Source organism: Muscardinus avellanarius (genome assembly GCF_963383645.1).
Source record: "Muscardinus avellanarius genome assembly, chromosome: 20".
NCBI lineage: Eukaryota > Metazoa > Chordata > Mammalia > Rodentia > Gliridae > Muscardinus > Muscardinus avellanarius.
The window spans coordinates 29,402,298-29,423,687 of NC_137806.1; the positions used below are offsets into that span (position 1 = coordinate 29,402,298).

The 21,390-nt window shown below is 39.3% G+C and overlaps 1 protein-coding gene across 1 annotated transcript in view; it reads left to right on the plus strand.

The window, feature by feature from the left end:
• Positions 1–21,390, plus strand: part of ADARB2 (adenosine deaminase RNA specific B2 (inactive)) — a gene marked incomplete at both ends in the record, with an annotated part of 517,782 nt that overhangs the window by 376,860 nt on the left and 119,532 nt on the right. The window lies entirely within an intron of this gene.

Here is a 21,390-nt window from a genome sequence, read left to right on the forward strand (position 1 = left end):
ATGTGAAGGCGGAGGCTTGGAAGGCAGTTTATTTGTAATGCAAACATCTCTCTGACTTGTGTATGCTAAACAGGGTAAACTGAGCCTTGAGCTAGTTCCAAAAACAATGAGATAATCAGGAAGTGCATTTGATGCACTTGGCTTTGATGACTTTTGAAATCAGAGAAAAGAAACAGAATATTTCCCAGTTGGGCAGGAATTGAAGACATACCAAAATATTTCTGGGGTTTAGAAAAAGATAAATAACTGATAAAGTTTGTCCATAACTCAACCAAGGGCTCGTTGTCAGGACAAGAGACCTGCAAAGAGACTCTTTTCCAGGTATCATTTATCCCTTCCTCATGTTATCCACCCATCCTCCACAACTCCTCCATCCATCCATCCTCCCTCCTCCCTCCCATTCTTCCCTTCAGCCATCCCTTCCTATGTCACCTGTCCTCCTCTCCATCCATTCAACATCCGTCCATCTATTTATCAATCCATCTATCCATTCATTTCACAAATAATTTATAAGCCTTAGGCAGTTTGCCAGGTCTAGGAATATACCCAGAATCGAGTAAGACAAAGCCCTTGTGCGTGAAAAAACCTCATAGTCTGGCCAAGAGGTTTCCCAAACTGGAGCCCACCAAATCCCAACATAAAATGTGTTTAAAAATGAAGGTACTGGGCATTTATCCCAGACTTATCAAAGTATCTTAGGTTACATTTTTAACAAGTACTCCAAATAATTCTTAATCATGAAAATTCAACTAAAAAAAGGATTTGAAATAAGAACAAGTAATTAAGATGCATATCATTGTGCTGTGATATATATATATATATATATATGTGTGTGTGTGTGTGTGTGTGTGTGTGTGTGTGTGTGTGTGTGTTAAGAGTGTTGTCAAAGCATTGGGGAAAGAAGGCCAAGTCATTCCATGAAACGAAGACCCTGTGTGAGCAATAGCATAGCTATGTCCTATTCACTGAGCTCTGCAAAGAAACTGCACACACCCTTAAAAAAATCAAACATTAAGCCAGACGTGGCAGTATACACCTATAATCCCAGTACTTGAAAAGCTGAGATAGGAGGATCACAGGTTTGCCTCCAGCCTCAGCAACTTAGCAATACCCTCAGAAACTTAATAAGACCCTGTTTCAAAGTAAAAAATAAAGTAGGTCTAGGGCAATAATTCAGAGACAGAAGGCTGTGGAATTCAATCTCCAGTCCCCAAAGCAAACAAACAAATATCAAAATAAGTGAATTCCAGCTCTATACAAATATATTGGGCTTTTGTAAGAGCCTTCCTTGGAAAAGGAAAGCTCTGAACAATGCATAAAGTAATCCACCATTCAATCTTAAGGACTCACCTATTAAAGTTGTAAAACTTTTTTAAAATTGTAAATCTTAACAAAGAAACACACACATATACATACATACATATATAATGCATATATATTTATATATGTAACCAGATTAGTAGATTGCAATGGTAACAATAAAAGCATTTACGTGTATATATGCACATACACATATATATTAAGTGAATTTATTATATTCACACACAGTAGCAGTATACACCTGTAATCCCAGACACCTGTTACATATGTGCAAGGAAATATTCCTACCCTCAGTGTCACAAATGACCTGTTCCACATCCGGCCTGCACATACGCCACCTCAGATACAAAAAAGACCAGGGTAGCAGTTTGCCCATCCCCCTCCAATTTTTTTTTTGTGTGTGTGTGTGTGGTGGTACTGGGGTTCCTGGAAGCCCTTCTACCTCCGGGCTACACTCCCAGACCTATTTTTACATTTTTATTTGGAAACAGGGTCTCCTAAACCAGCGCGCGCGGCTGGCTTTGAACCTGCGCAATCCTCCTTTCTCTGCCTCCCAAGCGCGGGGATTACAAGCGTGCGCCACCCCGCCCGGCCCCATCCAAATTTTAAAGGTAGAAATAACTCTCACGGAATCCTCCAGCTTATTTGAATATCCTAATTACTCCAGCTTATTTGAATAACCTGATACACAAACATTTATATGATGGGGTTTATTTAAGTGCACTAGTACAAAGATCACTGCAGCGATCCATGTCCATTTTTTTTTTTTTTAAGAGAGAGAGAGTGGCATCTCATGGATCTGTGTAACAATGGTGGCAGGCATCCCTGCAGTTGGGAGCTACTTTTTTGCTCCAATTTTCACTGGAAAAGGTTTGATTCCTCAATTCAGGATCAACAGGGTCTTTAGCTCACATGATGGAAAAGAATTTTAGCACATGCCAATCTGAGACATAGAATTTTGTTTAAGATTGTAGAAAATGCACATTCAAGGGAGAGTGCAGTCTACTACAAAAGAGAGAGAAGCCCTTTGAGAGGGCAGGGTTCTTACTTACAGGGAACTCTTCTGAGGGATGGGCAGGAGGAAGTACATGAGGATGACCTTGGTCCAGTTAGTCTCAAGGTGATTTAAGGGTGTGTTGGTTATCTTCTAGCTCTCCTACCTATTGTGTTTGTTTGTTTGTTTGTTTGTTTGTTTGTTTGTTTATTGGTGGTACTAGGGTTCCTGGAAACCCTTCTACCTCCGGGCTACACTCCCAGACCTATTTTTTATACTTTTTTTAAATTTGTAAACAGGGTCTCTTAAGCCAGTACGGCTTCCTTCGAACCTGCGCGATCCTCCTGTCTCTGCCTCCCAAGTGCAGGGAATTACAAGCATGTGCCACCACGCCGGGCCTATTTATTTATTTTGTGGTACCAAGAACCATTCTACCTCCAAGCTGCACCCTCAGCTCTATTTCTTATTTGTTATTTTAAAACAGGGTCTCACTGAGTTGCAAAGGGCCTCAGTAAATAGCTGAGGCTGGCCACTAATCACTTGATCCTCCTGTCTCAGCCTCCCAAATACTGGAATTACAAGCGTGCACCACCATGCCCGACTGTTTATTTTTTTTTTTAATTTTTAAAACTGGGTTTCACTAATTTGTAGAAGGCCTCACTAAGTTGCTAAGGTTGGCCATAAGCCTGTTATCCTCCTGTCTCAGCCTCTAAAGTACTGAGATTACAGGCACGCACGACTATTTTTTACCAGCAGTTAGCCTTTTTTTTTATTTTTTATTGGCGCATTGTATTCATACATCTTAATGGGATCCAAGATGGCGGAGACATACATACACACATCACCCAATTAGCCCGTACTCAGTTTCCACCCTATTCCCTCCCCCTCCTCCTTCTCGTGCTTGGCTTGGTGATTGATATTGATATGTTTTTTAAAGTACATCATGTTCATTAGAGAATTTTCCTCTTCCTCCCTCTCATCCCCTCAGTTAGGTCGCCTTATTTGCTCATCAATAGAATCTCCTTCTTTGTCTAGAGCATTCAGAAAGGCATGATGGGGAAAAAACAGCGCAGACAGCCAGGAGATGAGTTGACAACTCTTTCTTCTTTCCCTCAGACTCTCCTGAAGCAGGTGTTGTGACAAAGGCAGCAGCTACTAGCTGCAGATCAGCTCACATTTCCCTCTTATTTTATTGACGTTGAGGTCTACAGTGGATAAATTCCCAGCATCTTTCTCCAGGGCCATCACTGTCCCGCCCTAACCCCCTGTGTATGTGTGTATCAGTTTTTATGTTAGACGCATAGCCTCACACTGTCATGGGGTGGCCAGTTTCCTTTGGCGACAGCTCCAAAATAAAAATTTCATGGGGGGAAACAAAGGGTAAGCATAAAGGGTTTATTGAATGAGTTAAGCAGGAAGGTCACAGACCAGGCTGGTCCAGGAGTACGTAGAGAAAAGGAGTGGCATCTGCTACATGGTGAGTCCTTATCCTGTCTAGAAATCTCACCCTCCTCCTGCATAGTAATTTGGGCTGGTCACTTCTGGTTTTCCCACCACCGCTTAGCATATAGTTGTGCCTACTTCACCATGTTGGAATTTTCCTCCTGGTGTCTAAAGCAGCAGTGTAAAGGCTGCAAGTCCCTGACCACAGAGAGAGGCAGCCTCCATATCATTTCTCAAGAAAGCTGGCTGATCCGTCTGCCCCATATCTTTCCCTAAACTGCTCATATCTAATTAACTACTTAACACCACCACATGTTCACACACACCACACCTACACACACACACACACACACACACACACACACACACACACACATCCACCTACTCACACCCCAAACACACACTCTTTGTTAATTACAAATAGTCTTTATTAGGATGATCAGAGAAGATAGACAAAAGTACATCACCACCATGGACAATTATAATGCACTCGTAAAATTTTTCATTTTAAAGATCACTTTTTAAGGTCAAAAACGCCTTTAAAAAATAACGGGTTCATCCACAAGCACGAAGATACAGTTTAGCAAGAGAGTAAGCAGGTGGACACAGAAGTGCAACTGTCGTAACCTGAGTCTCCACTCTGCCCTGCGATGCCACTTGAATGACCTGAATGCAATGCCTGATCTATTCTGTCAAATTGACACAGCAGTGCTCTTACCTCATAGAGAGGTCAGGGGGAGGAATAAACGGTGCTTGGTACACTTTGAGACGCCAGTTTCTTCCCTGCAAAGCTTCACTAGTTGCCTAAAGATTGTATAGAACACCCTGACTCCAAACCAAGCAATTATGGCATCAAAGTGAATCAAAACCAAGAAGAAAATCTAGTAAAAAATTTAGTAAACTCAGCTAAGTGCAGGGCACTTCTAATGAGCTTGGCAATGGAATGAGACACAGAGCCAGCACTTTTCCTTAATGAGATGAGGGACATGTGTCCCGAGCTGGTCACTTACAGTTGGAACTACAATTCAGTAGACGAAAGTCAGGCTAGAGACCAAGAATTGGAAACCTTCAGAAGTACCCTCCAACAATCTGCTGCTGTCGACAGTAATGTCTGCTCTGATTGGTGGGCTGATTTTTTTTTTCTTTTCTCATCTTATTCTAGAGATAGGAAAGAAGACAGGAATAATGAGAGGCCAACCTAAAATTTAGGAGAGGGGAAAAAGTAACTGTGCTTCCAACATGATCAAATTATTTGACTTAATAAGTTAATCAATTGAGTCAAACAAATGATATGAGCCTTTGGGAATTTTTCCTCAAGTAAATGGATGCATCTTTGGCTGGCTGGTTGGTTGGTTGGTTTTGGTTTTAGTTTTAGTACTGGGGAAATGAATCCAGAGGCATTCTGCCTCTGAACAATACCCTCAGCTCTTTTTTTTTATTTTTTATTTTTTTGAAGCAGAGTCTTGCTAAGTTGCTGAGGTTTTGTTGGGGTTTTTTTTGTTTTTGTTTTTTTGTTTTGTTTTTTTTTTACCTGTGATCCTTCTGTTTCAGCCTCCTAAGTACTGGGGATGCACCCTGTTTGAACTAACCAAACTGATCCATTAACTATTTCGATATTGGACAGATAACTATCACAGAACCAAAATCACAAAAGCTTATGAAACAAAGTAAGGGGAAGCCATGCCATATGTAAGGATTCTCTGACACCAGTTCTCCCTCCTTCACCCTCCATGGGTGAACTTCCTGTGTTTTCTTGAAGTCCTTTGGATTCTTATGTCAAAATACCAAAGTTATGCCATTCTTAGATGGAGTCATTTTTAATAATCAACAAAATGTCACCAATTAGATGCTCCTAAAACAATTGCTGGTTAACAAATATCTCCACTCTTCCCTATTACACAAATTCAGTTTAATTTGCGCAAAGGAATCTAAATAGAGAAAATAGTAAGAGACATTCTAAATCAGGTCCAAACAAATCCAAGCCTTGGGTTTCTCTGACAGTTACAGAAACTCTTTTCTAAAGCCTTTCCAAATTTACCAAATAACAACTACTATTTCACAGAGGAAGGAGGTTTCTGAAGAACTCTCAAAAGCTCCCTAAACAACTGCCAGTGAATTGGCCCATAATTGATTATCATAGTATGTTAAAGTCTCCAGAAAGTAGAGAATGTGAATAATTCACTGGAGTAAAAGTTTTATTGGTACTTTAATCTTATTATTTCCCTAACTTCTTTATTGATATATGTCAGTTACCATAAAATTTGCCCTTTCAAAGTATACAATTGAGCCCTTTTTTTTTAGTATATTCAAAGTATTGGGTAGTGTTATACACCATCCGATTTTAGAATATTTTCATCACCTCAGAAAAAGACAAGAATCTATTAACATTTTTCCCTTCCTTGGCCCCTATCTAATGATCATCTACTTTTTTTTAATCCACGAATTTGTCTTCTGCAGATATTTCATATGAATAGAACCATACAATATGTGATCCTTTGTGCCTAGATATGCTTATTGAGTGTAATGTTTTCAAAGTTCATCCAGGTTTTAGTATGTGTCAATAATTCATTTTCTTTCATTCCTGAATAGTATCTTATTTTATGAATATATTAAATTGTATCTATCCATTTGTCAGTTGATTCAGTCAACATTTAAATTTTTTCTGTGTCTATTATAAATAATGCTACTATGAACATTTCAATACATGTTTTTATGTGGATGTATGTTTTTATTTCTCTTTAGTATTTATCTAGCAGTGTGATTGCTGGGTCAAAATGTTATTTAGCATTTTGAGAAACTTCCAAGCTATTTTCCAAACTGGTTGCCTTGTTTTACAATCCCATCAGAACTATATAATGGTTCCAAGATTTTCACATTATTGCTAACACTTATTATCTGTCATTTTTATTTAAGATAGTCTAGCAAGGATGAAATGGTATCCCATTGTAGTTTTAATTTTAATTTCCCCATAGCTAATAATATTCAGCATTTTTACTGTGCCACATCTATATTTTCTTCAGAGATATATCCACTCAGATTTCTGCCCTGTTTTTATCTGAGTCTTTTATTGCTAAATTATAAAACTTCACTATTATGCTGAACTATAATACCATTATCAGATGTGTGATTTTCTAGTATTTTCTTCCATTTGATAGTTTGTCTTTTCACTTTCTTTCATGATGTTCTTTGAAGTAGAAAAAATTTTTTAATTCTGTGTTTTAATTCCAAGTTGGAATCACCATCTGAAGCCTTCTTAACAAGCAACAACACATCAAAAAAACCCAACCCTTTATGGCTGAGTAAAATTCCATTGTGTATACATCCCATAGTTTTGTAATCCATTCATCTGTTGATGGACATCTTGGCTGATTACATAGTTTGGCAATTGTGCATTGTGGGGCTATGAACATACATTTACATGCATTAGTTTGGTAATTTGGTTTTCATTTTGGAGGAGTAGATATCCAGGAGTGGTATTACTGGATCATATGATAGGTCATTCCCATTCTTATGAGGATCCTCCATACAGTTTTCCAAAGTTGTTACATTAATTTGCAGTCCCACCAACAATGTTTTAGAGTTTCTACTTCTCCACACCCTCGCCAGCATTTGTTATTGTGCTTTGAATGATTGACATTTAAGTTGGAGTTAGGTGAAATCTCGGGGTAGTTTTGATTTCCATCTCCCTTATTGCTAATGATGTTGAGCATTTTTTCATGCATTTATTGGTCATTTGAATTTCTTCTTTCATGAAGTGTCTATTTAGTTCCCTTGCCCATTTTTTGATTGGGTTTTTTTTTTTGAGTGCTGAGTTTCATGAGTTCTCTGTATATTTTAGATATCAGTCCTCTATCAGAGGAGTACATGGCAAAAATCTTCTCCCATTATGTTGGCTCTCAGTTGAAGTTCTTGATAGTTTCCTTTGCTGAACAGAAGCTCTTCAGTTTAATACAATCCCACATATTGATCTGCCTTTTAGTTTCCTGTGCCTTTGGGATCTTATTGAGAAAGATTTTACCTGTGTCTGCATGTTGCAATATTAAATCTAAGCCCTCTCGAAAGATCCTCAAGGTCTCTGGTCTAATTTCCAAGTCTTTAATCCATTTTGAATTTACTCTTGTGCAGGGTGAGAAAATGAAGTTTATTTCCATTTTTCTGCACATGGCTAACCAGTTTTGGCAACAGCATTTGTCAAACAGGCTATCTTTTTTTTACTGTATGTTTTTGGCCCCTTTGTCAAAAATCAATTGGCTTAAGTGTGTGGATTTGTTTCTGGGTCTTCTATTCGGCTTCATTGTTCTATGTATCTGTTTTTGTGCCAGTATCATGCTGTTTGTATTACAATGACTTTGTAGTATAGTTTAAAGTCAGATATTGTGAGTCCTCCTACATGGCTTTTGTTGCTGAGAACTACTTTGGCTATTCTGGGATTTTTGTTGTTCCAAAATGAATTTAAGAACTGATTTTTCTATGTCTGCAAGGAATGACCTTGGTAATTTAATTGGTATTGCTTTGAATCTGTAGACCAGTTTTGGAAGTATGGCTATTTTGATGATATTTGTTCTGCCTAACCATGAACATGGAAGATCTTTCCACATTCTAAGGTCTTCTTCAATTTCAATTTAAAGAAAAACACAATTACATAAATGGATGGAACTGGAGAACATTATGCTAAGTGAGATTAGTCAGTCACAAAAAATAAGAAATCAGATGCTCTCCCTAATATACAGAAGCTAGGGAGGAAATGGGTCATAGGAGGAACTCTAGATGAAGAAGGAGATGCTATAGATGAGCAAATAAGGTGACCTGAGAGGATGGGAGGGGGAAGAGGGAAATTCTCTAATGTTCATGATGAACATTAACAAACATATCAAAGTCAATCACTAAGCCAAACATGAGAAAGAGAAACGGGGAGGGAATGGGTAAGGACTAATTGGGTGATGTTTACGTGTATGCCTCCACCATCATGTACTCCATTAAGATGTATGACAAGATGCACCAATAAAACGTTAAAAAAAAAAAAAAGGTGTCGGGCATGGTGGCACATGCTTATAATCCCTGCACTTGGGAGGCGGAGACAGGAGGATCGCGCAAGTCCAAAGCCAACCTCGCTGGCTTAAGAGACCCTGTTTCCAAATAAAAAATATAAAATACATCTGGAAGTGTCGCCTGGAGATAGAAGGGTTTCCAGGAACCCCAGTACCACACACACACAAAAAAAAAAAAAGTTTAAAAAAGGAACCAACCCTTGATGGAATCTTATTAGAGTTAAAAACAACTCTATTGCATACTAATCCCAAGATACCAATCAAATACCAGGCTGGACTGTGATACCAAACTCTGGGGCAGTGCCTGGAAATGATTGTCCCCGAGCCACCAAATATGGATCTTAAATAAAATGACCATACAGGCAGTGTTAAGAGAGCAATTAATAAAGTATCTAGGAAGGCTATTGAAAGAGCCTTCAGCTTTCAAAGCAAGTAGACAATGGAGGAAAGTTCCAGCAGAAGCTAATGATACAGAAATCACTAACAGGAAAAGATTAAAATTTGAATTAGAAAATGGGGTAAAAGGGGCCTAGAAATGGTCAACATTAGGAACCCTTCTGTAGAACCATAGTGCCTTAAAGCTAGTTACAATGTTGACCAGGTCTAGCCAAATATCTCACCACTTAGACAATCTTAAATGTCAGGGCATTACTCCATTTCCAGTCTGAAAGATTCTGAACAAGCAATATACATTTTAAAAAGATCTAATTATGTGAACTCTTCAGAATCGCTAGAACAAATTTTACAGCAGCAGTTTTTTCTTGTGATTTTTATTCCCACTTTCATTATTGTTAATGCCCAGATTTCCATTTAGAAATAAATAGTCTGACAATTTTTACATCTCAACTGGCAGCAGACACAAAATACGAGACAGCTGCCAAGAAGCCCTCTGTCACGCTGAAATGTAATATCGCAGCGTTTTGTTCAATCCTTTATCTACATAGCTGCCACAGGCTGCATGCATCAGAGTGTGAACTTTGCATTGAATTGGTGCGACATGGCTGAACTAGATGTGTCATAAATTAGCGCAGTGGCAAACTTCTGGGGGCCCCTTCTCTCTTGCGCTGTTTCTTGATAAGCAAAGTGAAATAAGAGATTTATGTGCTGAAGCTCTGGAGGGCGATTTTGACACAGGCATAATACAGCAGAAAACAGCAAGACATTTCCCTCTCCTTTATCAACAGTCCAGGGGGAACTATGCTTGGCTCCAAGAATATCTGTAAAATATGATGATGATGATGATGATGATGATGATGATGATGGTAATTGAAACATGTAATAATGCTTGCACTGCTCAACAAAATAACATTAAATGGGGTTTATATTAGTCAAGGTTCTCTAGAGAAGCAGAACAAATAGAATATATGTTTTGTGTTAGAAGGATAGATAGATGATATAGATAGATATGATAGCTGATAACTAGATCAATAGATAATAAGGAGATAAATGAGAGATAAATGAGTGGATAGATAATAGGTTGATACATAAATGATAGAAGAATAGATGGTAGATAGATAGATAGATAGATAGATAGATAGATAGATAGATAGACTGATGATGTTAATAGATAAATGGATAGGCTCACACCATCATAGAGGTTGAAAAGTTCCCGGGTGGCCATTTGCAAGCAGGACATCCAGAGAAGATAGCAGTAAAGACTCAGTCCAAGAAGTCTCAAGACCAGGGACACTCACCCCATGACCACCAGTCCAGGACCACAGAGTAGAGAGTCTCCCAAGGTTACAAGTACAAGTTCCAGACACTGAAGACCCAAGAGCCTGAAGCCTGGTGTTGAAAGTCAGCAGCAGGGCCAGGTGTAGCAGAGCACACATGTAATCCCAGGACTTGGGAGGCTGAGACAGGAGGAGGGCAGGTTTGCTGCCAGCCTCAGCAACATAGCGGGGACCTCCTCAACTTAGTGAAAGTCTATTTCCAAATAAAACAATTAAATAGGGCTGGAAGTGAAGCTTAGAAGCAGAATGCCCCTAGGTTCCATCCTCAGTGCCTAAATAACAATAAATAAATAGGTAAATAAATAAATAGGCAGTAGAAAAAGAAGTTTTGTTCCACTCCTAGAGGAAGACCCAGAGAGAGAGGAAGACTTTTTCTCTTCTTCCACTTTTCTATCCTATCCAGTCCTGCAGCCAACCAGATGGTGCTCCCCCATGGTGAGTCTTCTCCTCTCATTTTCCTGACTCTAGTCTTCTCTAAAACATACTCATAAGTATGCTTCACCAATTCTCCAGGCATCCCTCATCCAGTCAAGTTGACACCCCCAAATCTCTGGGCTGAAGTGTATCCAGAGCCTCCCTCAGTTGTCAAGGCAGTGCCTGCCGCAGAGATGTTCATGTTATCACGACCTGATCATGTGTCTCTGCATCCTCAATGCAACATGTATGTAGGTGTGTGCACGTGTGTGTGTGTGTGTGTGTGTGTGTGCTGTACCAGGGATTGAACCTAGGGGTATTCTACTTCCAAGCTACACCTCTGGCCCTTTTTATTTTTTATTTTTGAAACATCTCACTACATTGTTGAGGGTCTTGCCAAGTTGCTGGTGTCGTCTTCAAATCTGCCACCCTCTTGTCTCGACCTCTCAAGTACTGGAATTACCACACCCAGCTTTAATGTAATTTTTAAGCTCTATTTTTTCACTCTGGCTTAAAAGACTGAGAGGAACTGCTCTTTCTCATCCTAGGTTGTGGCTAACTGTCCATTTCCTGGCCACTTCCCCTCAATAACTAAAGCTGGGGGCTCCCAAGACTTCTTTTCACACACTGCTATACCATCACGATGACTTATCTCAATGTCCATGTGTGTGATTCTTCCGACACACAGAAATGCAACTCATTTGCTCAAGAACCTATAATCCCACCCTAACGCAGTCCCTACTCTCATGACGAGATTCCTCACTTACCTCTTTTCCTTCAGGACAACGTCACTCAATCTACCCTCCACAATACTGCTGAAGTAATCTTTCTAAATCTCATGTCTCTCCTGTTCAGAACGACTTCAGTGGCTCCCCCAGTACATTTCTCATAAAACTGAAGGCTTTTCTGTGAATACAAGACTCTTCAGGATAGGGGCAAAGGTATATGAAGTAAATGTATCATGGCTTTGCACGGCAATTGTTAGTCAGCTTTCCATTACTGTAACAAAATACCCGAGGCAATTAACTTACTTTGGCTCAAAGTTTTGGAGGTTCTAGTCTAAGACTGAGTAGCTTGCTGCTCTGTGCCTCTGATGTGAGGAAAGTGTGTGACCAAGAATCTCACCCCATAAGCCAGGAAGCAAAAAGAAAGAGGAAGATATGAGGATCCTACAATATCCTCCAAGAACATACTCCCAGTGACCTAAGGGCCTCTCACTAAGCCCTATCTCCTAAGGTTCCATGACTCCCCAAAAGCTCCATCCTGGGGACTAAGCCTTTAACACATAGACTTTAGGGAACCCATATGCAAACCAAAGTCATAATGAATTTCTACCATTGATGTTCTGCCTATCCAGATGCCACTGCACAGGTCATTTTTCCTGCCTGTAGCATCCCTTCCTACCTCTATGATCCAGCTCTTCTATCTTCAAAAAGCTATCCTCAAATATTTTCTTTTCCACCGTGACCCTCTAGCAGCACTCTGCTTCCATCTTCAGCTTGGGTCAGCTTACCCTCCATCGTGCTTCCTCAGTACCGGTGCACCATTCTAGCTGTCAGATGTGCAATATTATTACGTGGTGTCCCCCTGCATCTTAATCACTTGTTTCCTGCCTGTCCCTTCTGTGGTAAAATTAAAGGCGGCAACTTATTTTTCTCCATTCCCACTTTGGTCGAGGTTCTTGGCATAGGCAAGGATCCAAAAAGTATCCTTTGGGAGTGTTTCATGTTCTTGTTTTCTTAGTTTGTTTTTTGTTTTTTGTTTTTTTTTTCCTACTTATTGTCTTCCTCGGCTCTTTGGGTTTTGCAGGAATAGAGTAAATGTACAGGATCAAAAGTACTTCCTCAAGTTTGTAGAAAAAGAGTGACTGATCACAACACTTAACAACAAAAAACAATGAACCCACTTTTAAAGTGGGCTATTGAACTGAATAGATACATCTCAAAAGAAGAAATACAAATAAATGGCCAACAAATATATGGGGGGAAATGTTCATTGTCATTAGCAATAACGTGAAGTGAGAAATCTTGGAGGAGCATGCAATAACTCAAGTCAGATAAGTTAAAAGGAACTGAAGTCAAATGAGATAAACCAGTACAATAGTTGGAGAAGATTGGGGGAGGAAGGTAGAAAGAGAAAAATGAGGCTTGAAGAAGGGAACCGTTCCAATAAGGTCGTATCCATGCATGAAAGTATCACCACCAATCGCACTAACTTCAGGAGAAAGGAAGAGGGGACAGGGTAGAGAGTGGAGTGAAATCTACCAAATGCTGTGTGCATGTGTGTTTGTATTACTTTGCATCTCACTACGATGTATAATTACAACGCACCAATAAAAGTATCTTTAAAAAGTAAAAAAATATGACAGATAAAATCAGTGCAGGTATCATCTTAATCTTCATTTATGACTCTTCTGCTACATCACCCTTATTGCTTCTCCAATGTGACAAAGTAATTTTAAAAAGTAAATAATTTGTGCCAGGCATGGTGGCACACGCTTATAATCCCCGTGCTTGGGAGGCAGAGACAGGAGGATCACACAGGTTTGAAGCCAGCCACACTGGCTTAAGAGACCTTGTTTCCAAATAAAAATATAAAATAGGTCTGGGAGTGTAGCCCAGAGGTAGAAGGGCTTCCAGGAACCCCAGTACCACCAAAAAAAAAAAAGTAAATAATTCTATTTTTTGCACCATGAAAGTTTCTTACATCAAGTTTATCGATCACTCTGGTATTTTTCAAATGAAGGAATTGAATCAATTACCAAGAACACTCCTTGAAGCATTCTAATCAATGGTTTATAAACTAATATCTGTTTAGCTTTCTGTTTTGCAAAGCTCCTAAAAGTATACACTTAAACTCATGTAAGTGATTTGTTTTCCCTATGATTTACTCTCTAGACAACACCATAATTTAAGCAAAGTTTACCAAATAGAAAAGGTCAAATTTACTTATATTCGATTGCCCAAGATTAGAATTTCTTTATGTTACTTTATTGCTTTAACTTTTTTGCCTTCCTTTTTTGCTAATGGCTTCCTAGGAGAAAGCTGATTAAGTAAACTGTATCTTTGAAGCAAACTGTAAATTAAACATAACAGAAATTATATGCAGCTGAAAAGTTATCAGACTTTATACAGTGCCACTACAGCCTGGTGATTTGAGAAGATCAATTTGCTTCTAGCACACACAGTTAGTATGCATATGTTCACCTCCATAGACCCATCCTTAGGTATCTGTTTGAAGAAAGGTGGGTTCCCATCACTTTACTATATCTTAGATGCTCTTCTTCTATTCTCAGGAGGTAGAAGGAAATTTGAATCTCCAGTATGGATCTGTAAAGTAGGTGTCAGGTATTGGTGAATATCATGGTGGCATCATGGTAGCACCACTTTCTGGGGAATACCATGGTGGAGTTTGAAAGGAGACCTAGTAACATAAAAAGACTACTATTTTGATACTTTTCTTATTTATTTTCCTAAATGAGAAAAGTATTTAGAAATGGAGTAAAGTCAACTTCCATTTATTACTTCAAGTTTTACCCTAATTGTTTATAGTATGTTAAATGAAGTAACATGGCTAGGATGTAAGGTTATTAGCCCTTGTTCTCAAATGATTTAAAATAAAGTTAAGAATGTAGAATACACTTGGGGTTCAAGAGCAATGGGGAGAAAATTACTTATAAAGAGTCAGAAGTCCTTATCAAGAGGTAAAGAGAGGTGTATACAGGTGCCACTGCCCTGTGCTCTGGATATACTCACAAGTAAAACCCAAGATCAGAGGGATTCAGTCTATGGTGGCTTCTAGATACCACCTGTGCACCAGGATTGGTGCACACAATCACTCAGGGACTTTGCTTGGCAGACAAACACCTTGACTTCCCTGCCCAAATATTCAGATTTGTAGGTCTGGAATGAGGCTCAGGACTTTGTGTATGTGTGTTGCAGAAACAGAGGGTGATTTTTTAATTTGTGTGTGTATGTGTGTGCACACGCGCATGCACGCACACACATGCACACACGCACATGGTACTGGGGATTGAACACAGGGGGCATTCTACCTCTGAGATATATGCCCAGCCCTTTTATGTTTTATTTTAAAACAGGGTCTCACTAAATTGTGGAAGTTCTCACTGTGTTGCTGAGGCTGACCTTGATTTGAACCTGCGATCCTCCTGTCTCAGCCTCTTAAGTACTGGGATTACAAGCATGCTCTACCACATCTGGCTTAAATTTTATTTTGATAATCATAAATAAGCATTCTATTTTAGGAAGTATTGCTGAGAAGTTCTCTTTACCCAGTGCCCCTTGATAATTACATCTTGCAAAACTACAGTACAATTTTTATGTACCCTTTAACCAGTGTCCCTCAATAATTACATCTTGCAAAACTACAGCACAATTTATCACAGCCGGGATATAAGCATTAATAAAATCCACCAATCATATTCAAATTTTTCCAGTTATAATTGTACTTGTGATTAGTTGTATGTTCCACAACCACTGTCAATACAGTGAACAATCTTCTACATAAGGGTCTATCAAGTGGTACTTGTATGATCACACCCGCACTCAAGACATGGCACATCCCCTGCCCTTTTACAATTTCTATATACTTAACCTCTGGTCTGTTCTCCATTTCTATAATTTTCCCATTCCATGAATATTCTTAATGTGCTTTTATTGGTACATTATATTCTCACATCATAATGTCAATCATATTGACAATGACATACATGCACACAGCACTTGGTGGGCCACCCCACCTCCCCATTTTCCCTCTTCCATGTATATTGTAAACAGAGTCATACATTACGGATTTGGGATCATCTTTTTTCCCTTAGCATCACGCTCTGGAGATTCGTCCAGGCTGTTGTGTATATCCATAGTTCATCATTTTAATGCCAAGTCACATCCCATGATAAGGCTGTTTCACAATTTGTTTAACCATGTATTTATTAAAGAACATCTGAGTTCCACCCCCAGTACCACCAAAAAAGAAGAAGAAGAAGAAGAAGAAGAAGAAGAAGAAGAAGAAGAAGAAGAAGAAGAAGAAGAAGAAGAAGAAGAAGAAGAAGAAGAAGAAGAAGATGATGATCCAGGCTAATTCTAGTTTGGGTCTTTTGTAAATAGGGTTGCTATATAAGTTAGCATAGTGTGTGTGTGTGTGTGTGTGTGTGTGTGTGTGTGTGTGTGTACACATAGATGTCCATTTCCCTGAAAATGGAAGAGTTGAATTTCTGGATTGTATGGTCATCATATGTTTAATAAGAAGCTGCCAAACTATCTTTCATTCAGAGTAATTGTACCATCTTATACTCCACTAGAAAAACACAGGTGGTCTGGTTTTCTCACAGCCTCACCAGGATTTGATGAGGCCGTGACTTCTTAGTTTAGCCATTGTGCCTGGCGTGCACTAATATCTCATGTGGCTTTTATTTATACTTTCCGAGTGACTAGTGAAGCTGAACATCTCATGTGGTCATCTGCCATCTGCAAGTTCTCCTTAATGAAATGCCTTCCTGTCCTTTGCCCAATTTCTAATTTAATTTTGTTTATAGTGGTCGGTTTTAAGGATCATTTGTATATCCTGGATACATGCTATTTGTCAGAAATGCAATTTGCAAATATTTTCTCACAGGTTGGAGATTGTCTTTCATGGAATGAAAGTGTTCAATTTGAATGGCATCAAGTTCTTGATTTTGCTTTTGGTGTCAAGTCTAAGAACTCTTCCACTTGCTCTAGATACCAAAAAATTTCTTTTGTTCTTTCTTCTTTATAGTTTAAATATATGCTCTAATTTTAAAATATGGCCTTTCCAATTCACAATGACATTCTTTTCTCCTTTTTTGCCTACAAAAAGCCCAATGGCTCCAGCACCTTTTGTGGAATAGGCTTTCTCCATTACATTTTCTTGGTGCCTTTGTAAAATTAACTAGGCATATGTGTGAGTTCATTCCAGGGTTCTCTATTCTACCCCATTGATCTATGTATCTATCCATCCACAGACTCCAAAGAATTGATTGCTGGAGCTGCAGAGTTAACATGAATATTGGGTAAAGTGATTCCTTCCACTTTATTTCTCTTTCTCCTCAGGTAGATGTTTCAGTTATCCTAGAATTTATGGTTTGACTTCTTATTTTTAGAATAAGCTTGTCAATGTCCAGGAAATGTTTGCTGGCATTTTGATAAGAACTGCATTAACTCTAGGTCAATTTGGAGAGAAGTGACATTTCTACCACATGAGTCCTCTAATCCATGAATACAGAATGTAGATCCAATAATTGAGATCTTCCTTGTTTTTTCATCAGTACATTGTAATTTTTAACATACAGATCCTAACAGTGTATTATTTTTACAACTTTAGAATATGCTAAATAATCTATGAGCATCTGGGAGTATAGGTCAATGATAGAGCACTTGCCTAGCATGCACAAGGCTCTGGGTGCAAGTTCTGGAGCTACAAAAATAAATAAAAATAAAAATCTGTGAAGTGATGAATATCACGATGCCTATATTAACTAAAATTTGTACAGAAGTACTAGGTGCTAGACTCTATTCTAAATGTGTTCTATATGAATTCCATTAATAAGATAAAGTCACTTTTGTCCGCATCTCTGTTTTTTAAACCCAATACTCTTTTGAAGCCCTGATGTCCTTTTTAAGAACTGTCCACTCACAGACCTGCATTTTTTTTTTATTCTAGCACCATCACAAAGATTTAGCAGAGTTGAGTTCATGCTTCCTCCCAGTGCATAATGCATCACAGTCAAATCAAGTCTGTTCCAATTCTTTGCTATCCATGCCATCTTAGTTACTGACATCATTTAAAAATAAGAAGTGACTCATACTTGACTTTAGAAGTAATTGGAAATTATATTGTTAAGCTCCAAACATTATGCTTTACTAATTTGTATAAAACTCATTACTAACAAAATACCCTTTCTTCTTAAATAGAATATATTGAGTACACTATTTTTTCTAAATCTCTCACTACTCTGTACTTAGAAGATATATATGCTTTATATTTTCTTGCCTGTTTTTAATATATATTTTAGTATCATTCCTCAATATTGGCCTCATAGATATCCCTTTGTTATTTTCTCATAATTCTCCAGTTTGCTGAAGCTCTCTAAACTAATTAATCGTTTATGGCCTATGCCATCATTAGTAATGAAAAAAATTCAGCACAAAAGAGTTTGTAGAACTATAAAAAAAAAGTGCACGAAGGAGGAATGAAAGGGGCAGAGAGAGAGAACACAAAATTTGGATTTAAACTAAAGTCCATCTGGCTCTGAACCTAGGTGGGGTTTTTTCTACACTATACTGAGATTCTTTATTTTAAAAAAAAGATAAAATAGTTTCCAAGACAGACAGTGTCTACCAAGCTTCTCAGCAAATGGGTTGGAGTCCTTTCTGCCAATAAAAAGTAGGATTTAGAACCAAACACAGGAAGTCAAGTTTATGACCTATCCTTAATTATTTTTATCTCTCCCAACACCTCTTACCAAGGTTCAAATACTTTCATTAAAAAGAAGCAAGGAATTTTGAGGCCTGCACTTTTCCCTGGTATGGGACCCATTCATGTCTCCTAAGCCCAGTGCTTGGGCTACTCTGAGGACACAGGTGGAGACAACAATGGAAACAAACCAGAGGGATCTCTAGATGTCAACCCCAGTTCTTGGGGTCCACAGTGTGTGGCAGAACTTCTCCCCGTGTTTCCATGCTTGCTTTTCTTTCTCCCACTTCTCCTTCCCACATAGAAGGAGAGAAGCCCAGAGGCAGGCACTGGGTCTAGGAACCTACCTACCTCCCTCCTTCCCCATTAAAGTATGGGGGTGTCTCAGTCAACATTCCCACTACTTTAATCCAAAGCAACTGACCACACAACTTAGAGCAGGGAATCCTTATTTGCAGATCCTGGGTTCAGTTTTGTGGAGATTCTGAAGCTCAGGGGGTGGTGGTGGAAATTGGAGAGATGGTGCAAGCACATGGCTTTGCTCTCACACTATGGAAGCTGGAAGCAGAGATGCAGCAGAGAGGAAAGGAAGGACATAGCATCCCCAGGGCAACACCCCCAAGGACCCCTTCTTAGCAACCAAGCATCACTTGCAATATTGGCCCACATAGCTTAAAGAAATCCTAGAGGAAAGATTTATTTTTTACAGTTTGGGGCTGGTCCGTGTGAAGTTGGGGACCATGGCTCTCAGGGAATGGTGAAGGGGGAGCACATGAGTTGTGTTCACATCATAGAGGCCAGAAGTAAGAAAAAGAGTAAAAGGAGGAGGAGGAACTAAATATATAATCCCAAGGCCACACCCCCAGGGACCCACCTCCATTCACACCCTACCAGGTACCACTCAGGTAAATCCAGGACATTGGACTTATCCACTTCTGGAATTATAACGCTCACAACTCAACTGCATCAGCTCCAAACATTAATAAATGAGACAAGTTCTTTAGGGGACATTTTATATCTACCTCTAATATCCTGTGTATGAAAATGTCAGATGGTGCAGTAGTCTTTTCTGACAATGGGACTTTCTCAATAGTACAGCTTGGACCTTTGAAATGAATAAGATGTAACTGGGCTCGTTCACTGCAGAGCCGATTGCAGCTATAGAGAAGGAAGGAGATTTGGTGAGGCGAGCTTTGGCCAGGAAGAGAGTTCTATATGAATGCCATCATATGGGGAGACTCATAAAGAGGCAAAGGGATGGATTTCTGTTCCAAATTACTTATATGGGTTTTTAACTACACAGTCATATGGTACATCAGTCAGACAGATGGAAGTAGAAATGAAACCTGGTGTCTAGGGGATGGGAACTTTACATTTTTTAATGTAATCAGAACATTTCACAGTAAAATATGTTCCTGCTGAAGCACAATCCTAGCGATCCTGTGCCACCATAGGTTCTAATTCTGGACCTGTCTGGTTCAGTTTATAGTTGCAATACCACACAGCACATCCCACAGTCTTCTCTCCAAAATGCTTTATCACAGTGCTTAAAAAACAGCAACTGACATTTTATCATTTGCTCGCCAGGCCATTCTACTTTCTAGTGTTTTCTTCTTCAGGAATTGTTTTCTCATCTTGTCTCTTATTTTGGAACTTGCCATATTATTTTCTCCCATTAGAGAAAGAACAGGACCTAACAGACCGATAGCAAATCTCCTCACAGCTATTATCTGGCAGAATGATAGTTAAAAACCAACACCAAGTGACCAAATAACTCAGTGTGAAAAACTCCCTCTTCGCAGATAGCTATTAAATGGTATATATCACCACTAAGAGATATCTGCTGGGCCATGGTCTGGTGGCTTTTCATAGCCCAAGAGAGCACACTTTGCCTTCATCAAGCAAATATCTGGAGATAGAAAATTGTGTCCTTGCTTGAGCTCAGACACTGGCTTCCCCAGAAGAATGAGCTCACCTAAAATCAAAACATCTACGTGGTGTGTTATGAGAAATACTGGCTATCGGCCCCTAAATTTGACTGGTTCCGTTATTTGGACAAATCTCTGCATTGTAGGGTATGGTGGTCATCCTATTACTGGGGAGGCTAAAACAGACAGATCACAGATTCAAGGCAAGCCTCAGCAACCCAGCAAGACCTTCAACAACTTAGTGAAACCCTGTTTCAAAATAAAACAAGGCCGGGGCATGTCTGGCTTGGAGGAAATAGAATGCCCCTGGGTTCAATCCCCAGCACCAAAAAAAAAAAGTCACTGCCTTCTCTCTCTTTTAAAATTCAAATATTTTAGAAAGCCCCTCCCTGATGAGTTAAAAAATATATTTATTGAGACATATCTTGTTCTCAGAAGCATAGCACCAGACAAGCAGAGCTGTAAGAAGCATCCAGAGATCTTAGTAAGAATGACTCAATTTTTTTTTTTTTTTGGTGGTACTGGGGTTCCTGGAAGCCCTTCTTCCTCCGGGCTACACTCCCAGACCTATTTTATATTTTTGAAACAGGGTCTCTTACGCCAGCGCGGCTGGCTTCGAACCTGCGCGATCCTCCTGTCTCCGCCTCCCAAGCGTGGGGATTACAAGCGTGCGCCACCACGCCCGGCCGTGAATGACTCAATTTAAATATATCGTTTCATTTTGGATAGTGGGACTGGGAAGCTTGAAACCTATTTTTATATTTGTATGGGTACATTATAGCCTCACGTTATAATGTAGTCCGTTGTGGTAGTGACACACATGCACATAACACTTGCTGAGCTTTCCTTTGGCTCCTTCCCCATCCCCCCTTCCCTAACATTGGTATTTTCATATATGTACAGAATGTCGTGTTTGGAAGTGAGTCCAAATATCCACTTTCTCCCTCCCCCTTCTTATAGACCACCTCCAACTTGAAACTTTTTTTTTAGCAGGCATAAAATTTGGTTGAAATAAGAGAGAGGAGGCAAAGTCTACGTGTGTGTGACTCTTATACATA